Raw genomic sequence first — 11,258 nt, 5'->3', positions numbered from 1 at the left:
GAAGATCCGCGCTTGAATTGGTCTTCGGGAACCCATACTAATCCCCCTTGAAGATTCAGGTTAGAATTGGTCTTCAGCAACCCATGCTTGTTCCCCGTGAATACCCCGGTTGGAATTGGTCTTCTGTAAACCATGTTTGTCGTAAGAGGCGACTGCGGTTGTCATCAGAGGCGATTAATGGAATCGGATGGTGAGGCTCTCTGACTTGGTTGATGCATGTCATCGTATCCCGATTTCATGCTCATGATCCCAGTTGGGGCGGTGGGGTAGCCTAGTGGTTAAAGCGTTCGCTCGTCACGCTGAAGACCCGGGTTCGATTCCCGACATGGGTACAATGTGTGAAGCCCATTTCTGGTATCCCCCGCCATGATAATGCTGGAATATTGCTAAAAGCGGCGTAAAACCATACTCACTCACTCACTCATGATCCCAGTTACTGATTATTTACAGACCGCCGTCATAAATCATTTGGAATAGATACCCATTTTTCAATAAGGTGGAATATTGCTTGAAATATCTGGAGATTCCACAATACTACAAAGGCTCACCTTGTAAAAACAGATACAGCAAACTACGGTTATAACGAACTCAAACGGACCAGTACATTTAGTTCGTAATAACCGTAGTTCGTTATAAGCACATTTACAGCATATATACAGCAAATAGACGGGACCAAAAAACAGTTCGTTATATCCGTCAGTTCGTTATAAGAGTATTCGTTATAAACGTAGTTTACCGTAATGTCATATCTATTGACAAAGAGAAACGAAACAGTAATTCACGAGTTATGCCCCTTGAATGAACTCCCGAGATTTTATCACCGAGAGTGGTTCTCTGTGATTGAACTGTAAAACGCCTCGTTCGGAATTCGTGAAGTTGTCGATGAGTTCCCCGCTTCTTTGTTTGGAGAACGGCAGCCACTTCGCCACAAGATGACGACCACTTATTTGTAAAATTAGATTTTCTGATTAAAGTTTTTAACATTCCATTAACTGATTGGTTTCTGCAGTGAGTGGCGCTTGCCATGCAGGTTGTTTACATTACATAGACACGTTCGTAAATACAGAAGCATTTGGAATCCAAATAAAGGAATATTAGAAATCCTCGAAATCATTTCCTGAAAGAAGCCAAATCGTTACAAAACGAGACTCCGTGTGCCGTAAATGTCTACTTCAGGGTGCGAGCTCCAATAACTAGATTTGTTTGTTTGTTGTTAAATAGCGCTATCAGCACATCTTCCCGAGGCAAGGGAGTTACCTGACTATAAAAGTCCAGTTACCACCCTTGCCAAACTAGGCTGGAATTACCGAGGTATGTTTTGGCTGGTCTCATAACTCTATGCGTAGCGGCCGAAAAATTTCCGAGTCCCGTGATGGAATTCGAACCACGGACCTTCTGATCCGAGGTCGGACGCCTTTTCCACATGACCAAAGAGGTTAACCCCGTCATCAACTTGACAAGGTAAGGATGTCATCAGTGGGGCGACTCCACGCCCAGCTACACATGCATATATGGTCAAATCGAAATCGCGCAACGAAATCGACATCCGGTTCGTAAACAACATGGACACTACCGTACAGATCTCGGTCTAGTGCATGATGTGTACTGTAAACTTGGCGTCCACAGATATTTTCCAAATATTTTCACGTTTTTAATCAACGTACTCAACTGATTTGACGCTCTGCGGTAGGTAAGGTCTGTTTTATTCTAGTTGTATTAGTTCTATTGAAAGCCTGTGACGACATGGGGGTTTATGGGTAATTGTATAGAAAATTCATGCATTTTTATTTTTTTTACAATTGCCTGTGACAATTAATTTTTTGACATATGTGTTTTACACGTTCCCGGTACATTGTTGAATCTTAGAAGGAACATTTTCGCGTTGTCGCATTGTCGCATTGTCGCATTGTCGACTTATAAAAACAAACAAAAAGTGTCAAAATTAACCAAAGCGTGACAATACGTCAACGCGACATATTTCGACCTTGAAAAATGTGGCATCGTCGCCCTTTAGTAAAATACAAAAAAATAGTATTCAAAGCGCGACAAGTGGCCAAAATGTTGCGTTATGGCAGTGTCGCGCTTTGGTAAATGTCCCTTGTGTTGGACAATGTCCGTTCTGAGATTCCATATTGTTCGGTTCAACGAAACCTCTAAATTCATAAAATGTGTTCGAGCACTTGTCTCTGTAATGACACGGAGACCGGTATGTCTTCCCCGCTTATTCCACGGGGTTTGCAACGGAGCTCATGAATTATTTAAAGTGCGTCCCTCTGGTTAACTTTGTTGAAAGAACATGCATTTCTATGTTTTTAAACAATTGTTTATAATATATATGTGACATTTAGTCTGATTGTTCTTAAGTTTTCGATATTTTGTTAATTGCAGGGTTTTAGTTATATTTAACCCCTGAAATGAATGATATGTGCTGGAAAGTTTACCGTAATATTGAAAGGGAGATGGTGCTATCACAATTGAGGAGTTGGGTGTCGGGGATGGAAAAATAAGGGAGTGAGTGAGTGAGTGAGTTTGGTTTAACGCCGCTTTTAACAGTATTCCAGTTATATCGCGGCGTGTCAGCTTAATGTGGGAGGAAAGCCCGAAGTGATGCAGGTCTCAGACGTTTACCACTTCGGTGAAACCCACGAGCACGGGTAGTGTGCTGACAAACCTAGAAACATAATCGGGGCGAACCGGGATTCGAACCCACAATCATAGGTTTCTGGCGTGCCCAAGGGACGCAACTCTGCACAGCGAATCGCGGCGCCTTAGACGACTGGGCCACCCGTGCCCCCGGAAAAATAAGGAAAGGTGCACACCCATGCGTAATAAATATAACAAATGGAATGTTCAAGTGTAAAATATCTCCCAACATTGTCAAAACAAGCCTATCCTTGGCATGAAAACAGTATACAGTAAACAACCGTTATTACGAACTCAAAGGGACCACTTATTTTAGTTCGTTATAACCGTAGTTCGTTATAAGCATATATACAGCATATACACAACACATGGACGGAACTACAAAATCAGTTCGTTATATCGGTCAGTTCGTTATAAGCGTGTTCGTTATAACCGTAGTTTGCTGTACTTTTTAAAATCTGGATAACTGCTTAAAATTTAAGTTATTCAAAATGCCATTTTTCGCTATATATTGCCGTTAATTTGATATGGCGCGAAGCTACATAAAACATAATGTACGGACAAATTGAAGCTTCCGTTATAAACACTTCTATTTTGCTTAAAAGTTTGATACTGCAACAAAGGCAATCAAGGAGTTATTGATATTAAATTCAAATCTATTTTTTATGTGTCGGAATAATGGTAGTAGAAGTGAAACAATTCTGTTTTAAGTCACCTGCTATAAAAAAATACGACTGCAAACAACTTTCAACAATACTGACAAAACTCATTTCTCCTAATGTAAATCCGGGGTTCGGTTCCCGGCCGCGTCATACCAAAAGATGTTAAAATGTGGTACTTGTTGTTACTCTGTCTGGCTCTCGGCATTAAGGGGCTAAAACAAGGACTGGTCGGCTCAGAGTCAGTATACTGTGTCTGAGTGGGGTATTCATGTTAAACTGCGGCATGGTATCTCAATGTGCTAGCACTATAAATCGGCATCAGTCCGGACTAGTACAAGCAGCCACACACACACACATGTGCATGCACGTCGCGACGTTAAACCCCATTTCACCTCACCACCTAATTGGTACATTCTTAATGATAATCACCAAACATGCATGACGATAATCTCGACATTTGAGTGTCTCTGCATCTCTCAACTAAATAGTTCGACCTGAGAAGATCCAGGTAGAGAATAGATCTTCAGCAACTCATGTTTGCGGTAAAAGGCTACTACGCTTGTCGTAAGATGCGACTGACGGAATCGGGTGGTCCGGCTCGCTGACTTGGTTGATGCATGTCATCGCGTCCCAATTGCGTGGATCGATGGTCATGATACTGTCAGTATACTGTGTCTGAGTGGGATATTCATGTTAAACTGCGGCATGGTATCTCAGTGGGCTAGCACAGTAAATCGGCATCAATCAGCCACACACACACGCGCATGCACTTCGCTATATAAGTGCAATAATCTTGGACGCGACGTTAAACCCAATTTCACCTCACCTCACCCAGCTTCAAAGTTCTCTGCCCGTTAACTCCTTCAACACCGCAGGCCGGTGTACCGGTCACACCGTTAGCCACGTCAAAATGATATTTAGTTTCATGAACCTACCTGTCATATCATTCATTTATTAAATCAATCACTTTTCACAATTTTAGAAAATACATATTTCATTTTTAAGTATCATATTTTATCAATTGATTAAACAATATGAACTGTTTCCCGCAATGTTGTTAAAAATAAATCCGGATCATAACCGAACATGTGAAAGAGCAATATATAGACGATTTGAAGCAAATCGTAAATAAATTAAATAAAATCAAAAAATAAAATCAACAGACATATTTATAAAAACTGGCAAACTTGCTTCTAAGTTACTGTTTTAAGCAGGACCTATGTTTAAAATATGGAACTTCGTGGACATATCGTGCAATGTTACGTCCTATGGCAAGTGAGTGAGTGAGTCGGGTTCAACGCCGCTTTTAACAGTATTCCAGTCATATCACGGCGTGTCAGCTTAATGTGGGAGGAAAGCCCGAAGCGATGCATGTCTCAGACGTTTACCACTTCGGTGAAACCCACGAGCACGGGTATGGTGCTGACAAACCTAGAAACATAATCGGGGCGAACCGGGATTCGAACCCATAATCAAAGGTTTCTGGCGTGCCCAAAGGGACGCAACTGTGCACAGCGAATCGCGGCGCCTTAGACGACTGGGCCACCCGTTCCCCCTCCTGTGACAAGGATTTCTCATGCATATAATTATTTTGACATTAAACATCGTGTCCGAGCCTAAAAACGGAGGCGCAAATGTCGAGATGTCATTTGACTTACATTACACGATCGCAGGAAAAGATGGTAATATAACCAAAGACTTTCGTCTAAATCTGAAATATATCACACACGAAGACTGTATCTATTGCTGTAATTTGATTGTCTGCGTAAGGTCATGTGCTAGATTTTGACCAATCCCGATCCTTACGGCAAAAGCGTCATTAGAAACCAGTTTCTATCCAATAAAACCGCAAAACTATGAAAATATCTCCTGGTGATATTACTGTAATATTATTGATGTTCAGAGCTTTCAAACGATACCAAACATCGAATCAGTCTTCGTACGTGTTATTTTTATACAAAGCTTCGAAAAACGGAGGTATTTCCCTATATTTTTCATGTGACTAGCGGCAAGCTACTATCATATTTGACAGATTGGACTCAAAATTCTTTGATCATCATTTTCCCATTACTTTAACAATGAAAATATATAGAAAAATAAGTGAGTGGATAGCTCTATGTAAATCACCATAATTGTCGCTTCTTTGGTGCTTCATCTTGTCGTTATGAATGTGTAAGCTTAAACGTTTAAGAAAAACAAACGTTATAAATGCATTAATCAAATAGTGTGAAAAATATAACTTTCATATTTATAAACAGTAGGATTAAACGTTTCAAATGCTGTGTGGCATGTAGAAGCAAAGATGTTTTACAAGCTTATAATTGATTTCCTTGGTAAATGTAGGCTTCTATCATATCTATCATTACAGAGTATCGTGTACACGGTGTGATGGCATTAAAAGCTTCTGGTTGACTGGTTGTGTTTTGAAATTTCTATTGCAGGCGTATGTCTCCTTGCTTCAGGAGGGGCGGTCAGGTAGCCAAGTGGTTAAAGCGTTCGCTCGTCACGCCGAGGACCCGGTTCGATTCCCGACATTGGTACAATGTGCGAAGCCCATTTCTGGTGTCCCCCGCCGTGCTATTGCTGGAATATTGCTAAAAGCGGCGTAAAACCATACTCCCTCATTCACTCCCTGCTTCAGCTAAAATGTTTGCCACTAGGTCTACAGGTTTATAAACGTGCTGGCCCTTAAAGCCCTCAGTTTACTCTGCTGACTGACACTGTGAGGTACATGTTGGTTGGTTGGTTTGGTTGTTGTTTAACGCCGCACTCAACAATATTACAGCTAAATGACGGCGGTCTGTAAATAATCGAGTCTGGACCAGACAATCCAGTGATTAATAACATGAACATCGATCCATGTAATTGAGATCGATGACATGCATCAACCAAGTCAGCGAGCCTGACCACCCGATCCCGGTGGGTTGCTGAAGACCTATTCTACCCCGGATCTTCACGGGTCTTGGGGTACATACATGTAGTTTTATTGGTATTATGACATGATCATAAGTTAAAAATTGATAGAAAAGCGGTTCGATTGAGCTGAGGTCAACTTGTGCTGCGTCACGTGACTTCAATTGACTCGGAAAAATATATATATAATTAGTCGTCTGTGCCACACACACACACCCACACACACACCACCACACACACACACACACACACACACCCTCACTCTCGAACGTAGGCTGACGTCAAATAACATTCGGTTTCAAACACATGCCGATGTGAATTAATGCACAGTATTGTACACATGCCTTTCCTGTATTTAATGCAGAGGCGGTGGGGTAGCCTAGTAGATAAAGCGTTCGCTCGTCACGCTGAAAACCTTGGTTCCATTCCCCAAATGGGTACAATGTGTGAAGTCCAATTCTGGTGTCCCCCGCCGTGATATTGCTGGAACACTGCTAAAAGCGGCGTAAAACCATATTCACACACTATCTAAAACAGAGTTCGGCGATGAGCATGCCTAACAGTTAAAACATCGGTCCCTTTTGTGAGGATTTACAGTAATCTTGCCCTTCGACGTCTTCCTGGCATTAACTAGCAGACCATGCCTGATCAGTACAGGGCATGCACATGTAATGTAGGTATCGATCACGTCTCATCATAGACTCGGCAAAAAACGTGACGACTGTGATCCGATGTACACGCACTGTCTCCTGTGGGCGGGTTTGCTCGCCATCCACGCACGACCCGGCCAGGAGTTGGCCGAGATCAAACACTTCAAGGAGGGCTCAGACATGTATGAAGAATTAAGCGTAATCTCATCATAAGACAGATACGAGAAAACACGTTTAAGGTATCAGTGATATGTTCAAGTAATAATCGGCTCCACGAGAAAATCCATAGTTTTGTTGTAAACGGGTGTTCTCGTGCATGGAGTTGCCACTTGATCCTGCCTTGTTCTCAGATCGGCCTTCGATGTTTTTTTTTTATGTTATTCGAAATAGCTCATTTAGCTTTATTAGTTGCAATATACATCAGGGAATGAATGATTTCAGCCCAAAGATAAGCTGCGTATTGACGTAAATACGTCAAATAAATCACCATAACACTATTAATTTTAGGTTGCCTGCTTTTAAATACGCTTGAAGGGTTTCAAAAAAGCAATCGTATTACAACCCTGGACGTAATTACCCAATACAGCCTTTTCAGTTTGAGTACCTGACTATCTTCACTCGTCTTTATTTACTGATCGAATTTATACATACACTCTACTTCAGTTAATAATGCGCAAACGTTCTTCGTTTCTTTATTACAATTAGGAGCGACGTTTCGTGTAAGTTCTTACACCGTTATCAAGCAAGTGATGTACAGCCCCGTGAAGATTCCGGGGTAGATAGATCTTCAGCAACCCATGCTTGCCGTAAAAGGCGACTATGCTTGTCGTAAAAGGCGACCAACGGGGTCGGGTGGTCAGGCTCGCTGACTTGGTTGATGCATGTCATTGATCCCAATTGCGCGGATCGATGGTCATGATGTCAATCACTGGATTGTCTGGTCCAGACTCGATTATTTACAGACCGCCGTCATATAGCTGGAATATTGCTGAGTGCGGCGTTAAACAACAAACAAACAGAGTTGTTGTTGTTGCATTAAGTTTTTAAGAGGTCGCCTTCTGCCTAGGCAATTTCGTCTGACCTGTCCCTCTTTGGGACTCCTGTGTGTGAGTAGGGTACACATATCTATTGTGACTTTTGTATTCACATAATTTCTGTTTTGATATTAATATGATTTCTATTTTCTTATATTGATATGATTTCATTTTTATCCTTGGCTGCTCTGTTTATATACGTTCGAGGAGCTGTACATCTCTCAGAAATAGGGTTAGTTTGGCCTTCGCTATTGCATCTCTTGGCTTTAGGAGATCTATGACAGATAGCGGATCTACCTGCAATTCTTGTTTTAACCTAGCCCGGGCTGGGGCATGGTTTTGACATTCTAGTAACACATGAGCAATGGTTTCAGCCTGATTGCAAGATGAACAAACCTGTCATAGTGCTTTTAGCGACCGAGTCTGAGGCATGAGATGCCTTCAATTCAGCCATGAATACTGACTGACCACTAGGCAGGCGAACTGTATGTGCTTGGGGTTTGGAGCTGTGGATATGGATCCCGTAACCAGCACTGTTGTTGATAGGATTCTTGGATCAGTGTATATATGGGCCCAGCTGTCCAAGGTAGTTTGAATTTTAGTGATAGCTACTGATCGTAGTAGGGTTGGGTTTTCTTTTTTAGTGACTTCTGATGTTAAAGCAGTGTCAACTTTGGGAGTATTTAAAGTCCAGGGAGGGTGTAACCCTTTGTAGTGACTTTCTGGAGGCTTAATGTCATCACAATTGTGACTACGGATGAGTTTACGTACTAATATCCCAGATAGCTTTAGTGAGGGATTTTTTCGAGCTAGGGCTTCATCTCGAGTGTTTTTGTCTTGCCATATCTTTTTAGCCAGATGTACAGAGTATGGTTGACAAATATATATATATATATATATATATATATATATATATATACTGGATAGGAGGCAGTATATATACAGTTGAGTAGGTTTTAGATACAGTTACGGGCGGTCGGGTGGCCGAGTGGTTAAAGCGTTCGCTCGTCACGCTGAAGACCCGGGTTCGATTCCCGACATGGGTACAATGTCTGAAGCCCATTTCTGGTGTCCGCCGCCATGATATTGTTGGAATATTGCTAAAAGCGGCGTTAAACCCAACTCACTCACTCACTTAGATACAGTTACACTGGAGTGGAGAAGCCTGTTATGTACACAGAAGGGTTAAACATACTGGCCGGTGAAGCATCCCTAACTGTCATAAAGAAGTTGTTCATCCATATACTAGTATTGAATCCTTACTAACTTATATTAGATTCGGGGGCGGTCGGGTAGCCTAGTGATTAAAGCGTTCGCTCGTCACGCTGAAGACCCAGGTTCGATTTCCGACATGGGTACAATGTGTGAAGCCCATTTCTGGTGTCCCCCGCCGTGATATTGCTGGAATATTGCTAAAAGCGGTGTAAAACCATACTCACTCACTCACTATAGTAGACTCCAACGTCTTAATGCCCCTCAAAGAAGTGCTTCGTTTCGCTTATTGCAACTGACACACGTGTCGCTGTTGTGAGGTTGTACGACATCTGTCACGATCATACTTGGTGTTGCAGGTGCACAGAAGAAAATTAGAAGTTACCTGAAAATACATTGTAATTAACAAACATATTAATTGTTGAAAAACGATCCACTCGCTGATTTAAGACCCAATAGAGAGGGTAGTGAGTGAGTATGGTTTTACGCCGCTTTTAGCAATATTCCAGCAATATCACAGCTGGGGGTGGGGGGGGGGGGGGGGGGGGGCACCAATATGGGCTTCACACATTGTACCCATGTTGGGAATCGAACGCGGGTCTTCGGCGTGACGAACGAGCGCTTTAAGCACTAGCCCAGGTAGCATGCCATCATCGGCCCTGCATCGGCCCAACGTCGGCTACATCATCGGCCCTGCATCGGTTACATCGTCGGCCCAACGTCGGCAAACTTCATCGGCCCTGCATCTGCCCTGCTACCCGACCGCCAATTGACAGGATCTAAGGGAGTAAATATGTTAAAAACACACAGAAAATGATCAAATTGCTGATGTGAATAATAGCATGTGGGATAGATATACTCAGTGGTTTAAAGAACCAACTGAAGCCCTTTTGTTCAACATTGAGTGAGTCGGGATGTTCCAGATATTTCAGTTATATTAAGGTGTTGCGTTATCATCGACGCCCGGTACTTCCACAGTGATGTTGTTGTGAATTCCGCTGTGGTCGTTTCGGGAAGTTGGAATTATTTTACGACGCTTCTACAGATATATGCTGCTTGTTTTGATGAACTATTTAGTCTTGTTTGTTTGTTTGTTTGTTGTTTAACGCCGCATTCAGCAATATTCCAGCTATATTACGGTGAACTGTAAATAATCGAGTCTGGATATGGCAATCTAGTGATTGACATCATGACCATCGATCCGCGCAATTGGGATGCGATGACATGCATCAACCAAGTCAGCGAGCCGGACCACCCGATCCCGCCAGTCGCATCTTACGACAAGCATAGTAGCCTTTTACCGCAAACATGAGTTGCTGAAGATCTATTCTCTACCTGGATCTTCTCGGGTCGAACTATTTAGTTGAGAGATGCAGAGACACTCACATGTCGAGATTATCGTCATACATGTTTGGTGATTATAATTAAGATTGTACCAAATAGGTGGTGAGGTTTAACGTCGCGACGTGCATGCACATGTGTGTGTGTGTGTGTGGCTGCTTGTACTAGTCAGGGCTGATGCCGATTTATAGTGCTAGCACATTGAGATACCAAGCCGCAGTTTAACATGAATACCCCACTCAGACACAGTAAACTGACTCCGAGCCGACCAGTCCTTGTTTTAGCCCCTTTATGCCGAGCGCCAGACAGGGTAACAACAAGTACCATCTTTTGACGTCTTTTGGTATGACGCGGCCGGGGATCGTACCCCGGACCTTCCGCTCTCCGGGCGGACGATCTACCAGTAGACCACGGAGGCGATCAATGAACCAATTAGCACTGATAGGTGTAAGAATGGACATTCATTAAGTTTGCAAAGCAATGCAAATTACTGCACTATAATTACAATGGTAGTACACAATAGAGTGGTAGTGCAATATTCAATGGCAATATATAGTATGATGGCAGTGGTCAGTATCAAATACAAAAGTACGAAAATAGAGTGGTGATCGCAAAAGTCAGTGATAATAGTATATTCACCCAAAGACGGTGGTCAAGCTTCATAGATGGGCCTCGGCAGGGAATACGCGGTGATCCTCACACGAAAGCTGGTTTTGGTGTATTCTCAAAAGACAATGTGTGATGAAATGTGTGACAGACGCGAGAGGCATGCTCTTGTCTCCTTAATTACCGTCTAACTAGCG

This window comes from Haliotis cracherodii, unplaced genomic scaffold (assembly GCF_022045235.1).
Source record: "Haliotis cracherodii isolate W230 unplaced genomic scaffold, xgHalCrac1.p SCAF_54, whole genome shotgun sequence".
NCBI classification, from domain to species: domain Eukaryota; kingdom Metazoa; phylum Mollusca; class Gastropoda; order Lepetellida; family Haliotidae; genus Haliotis; species Haliotis cracherodii.
Note: the sequence above shows the minus strand (reverse complement) of the source record.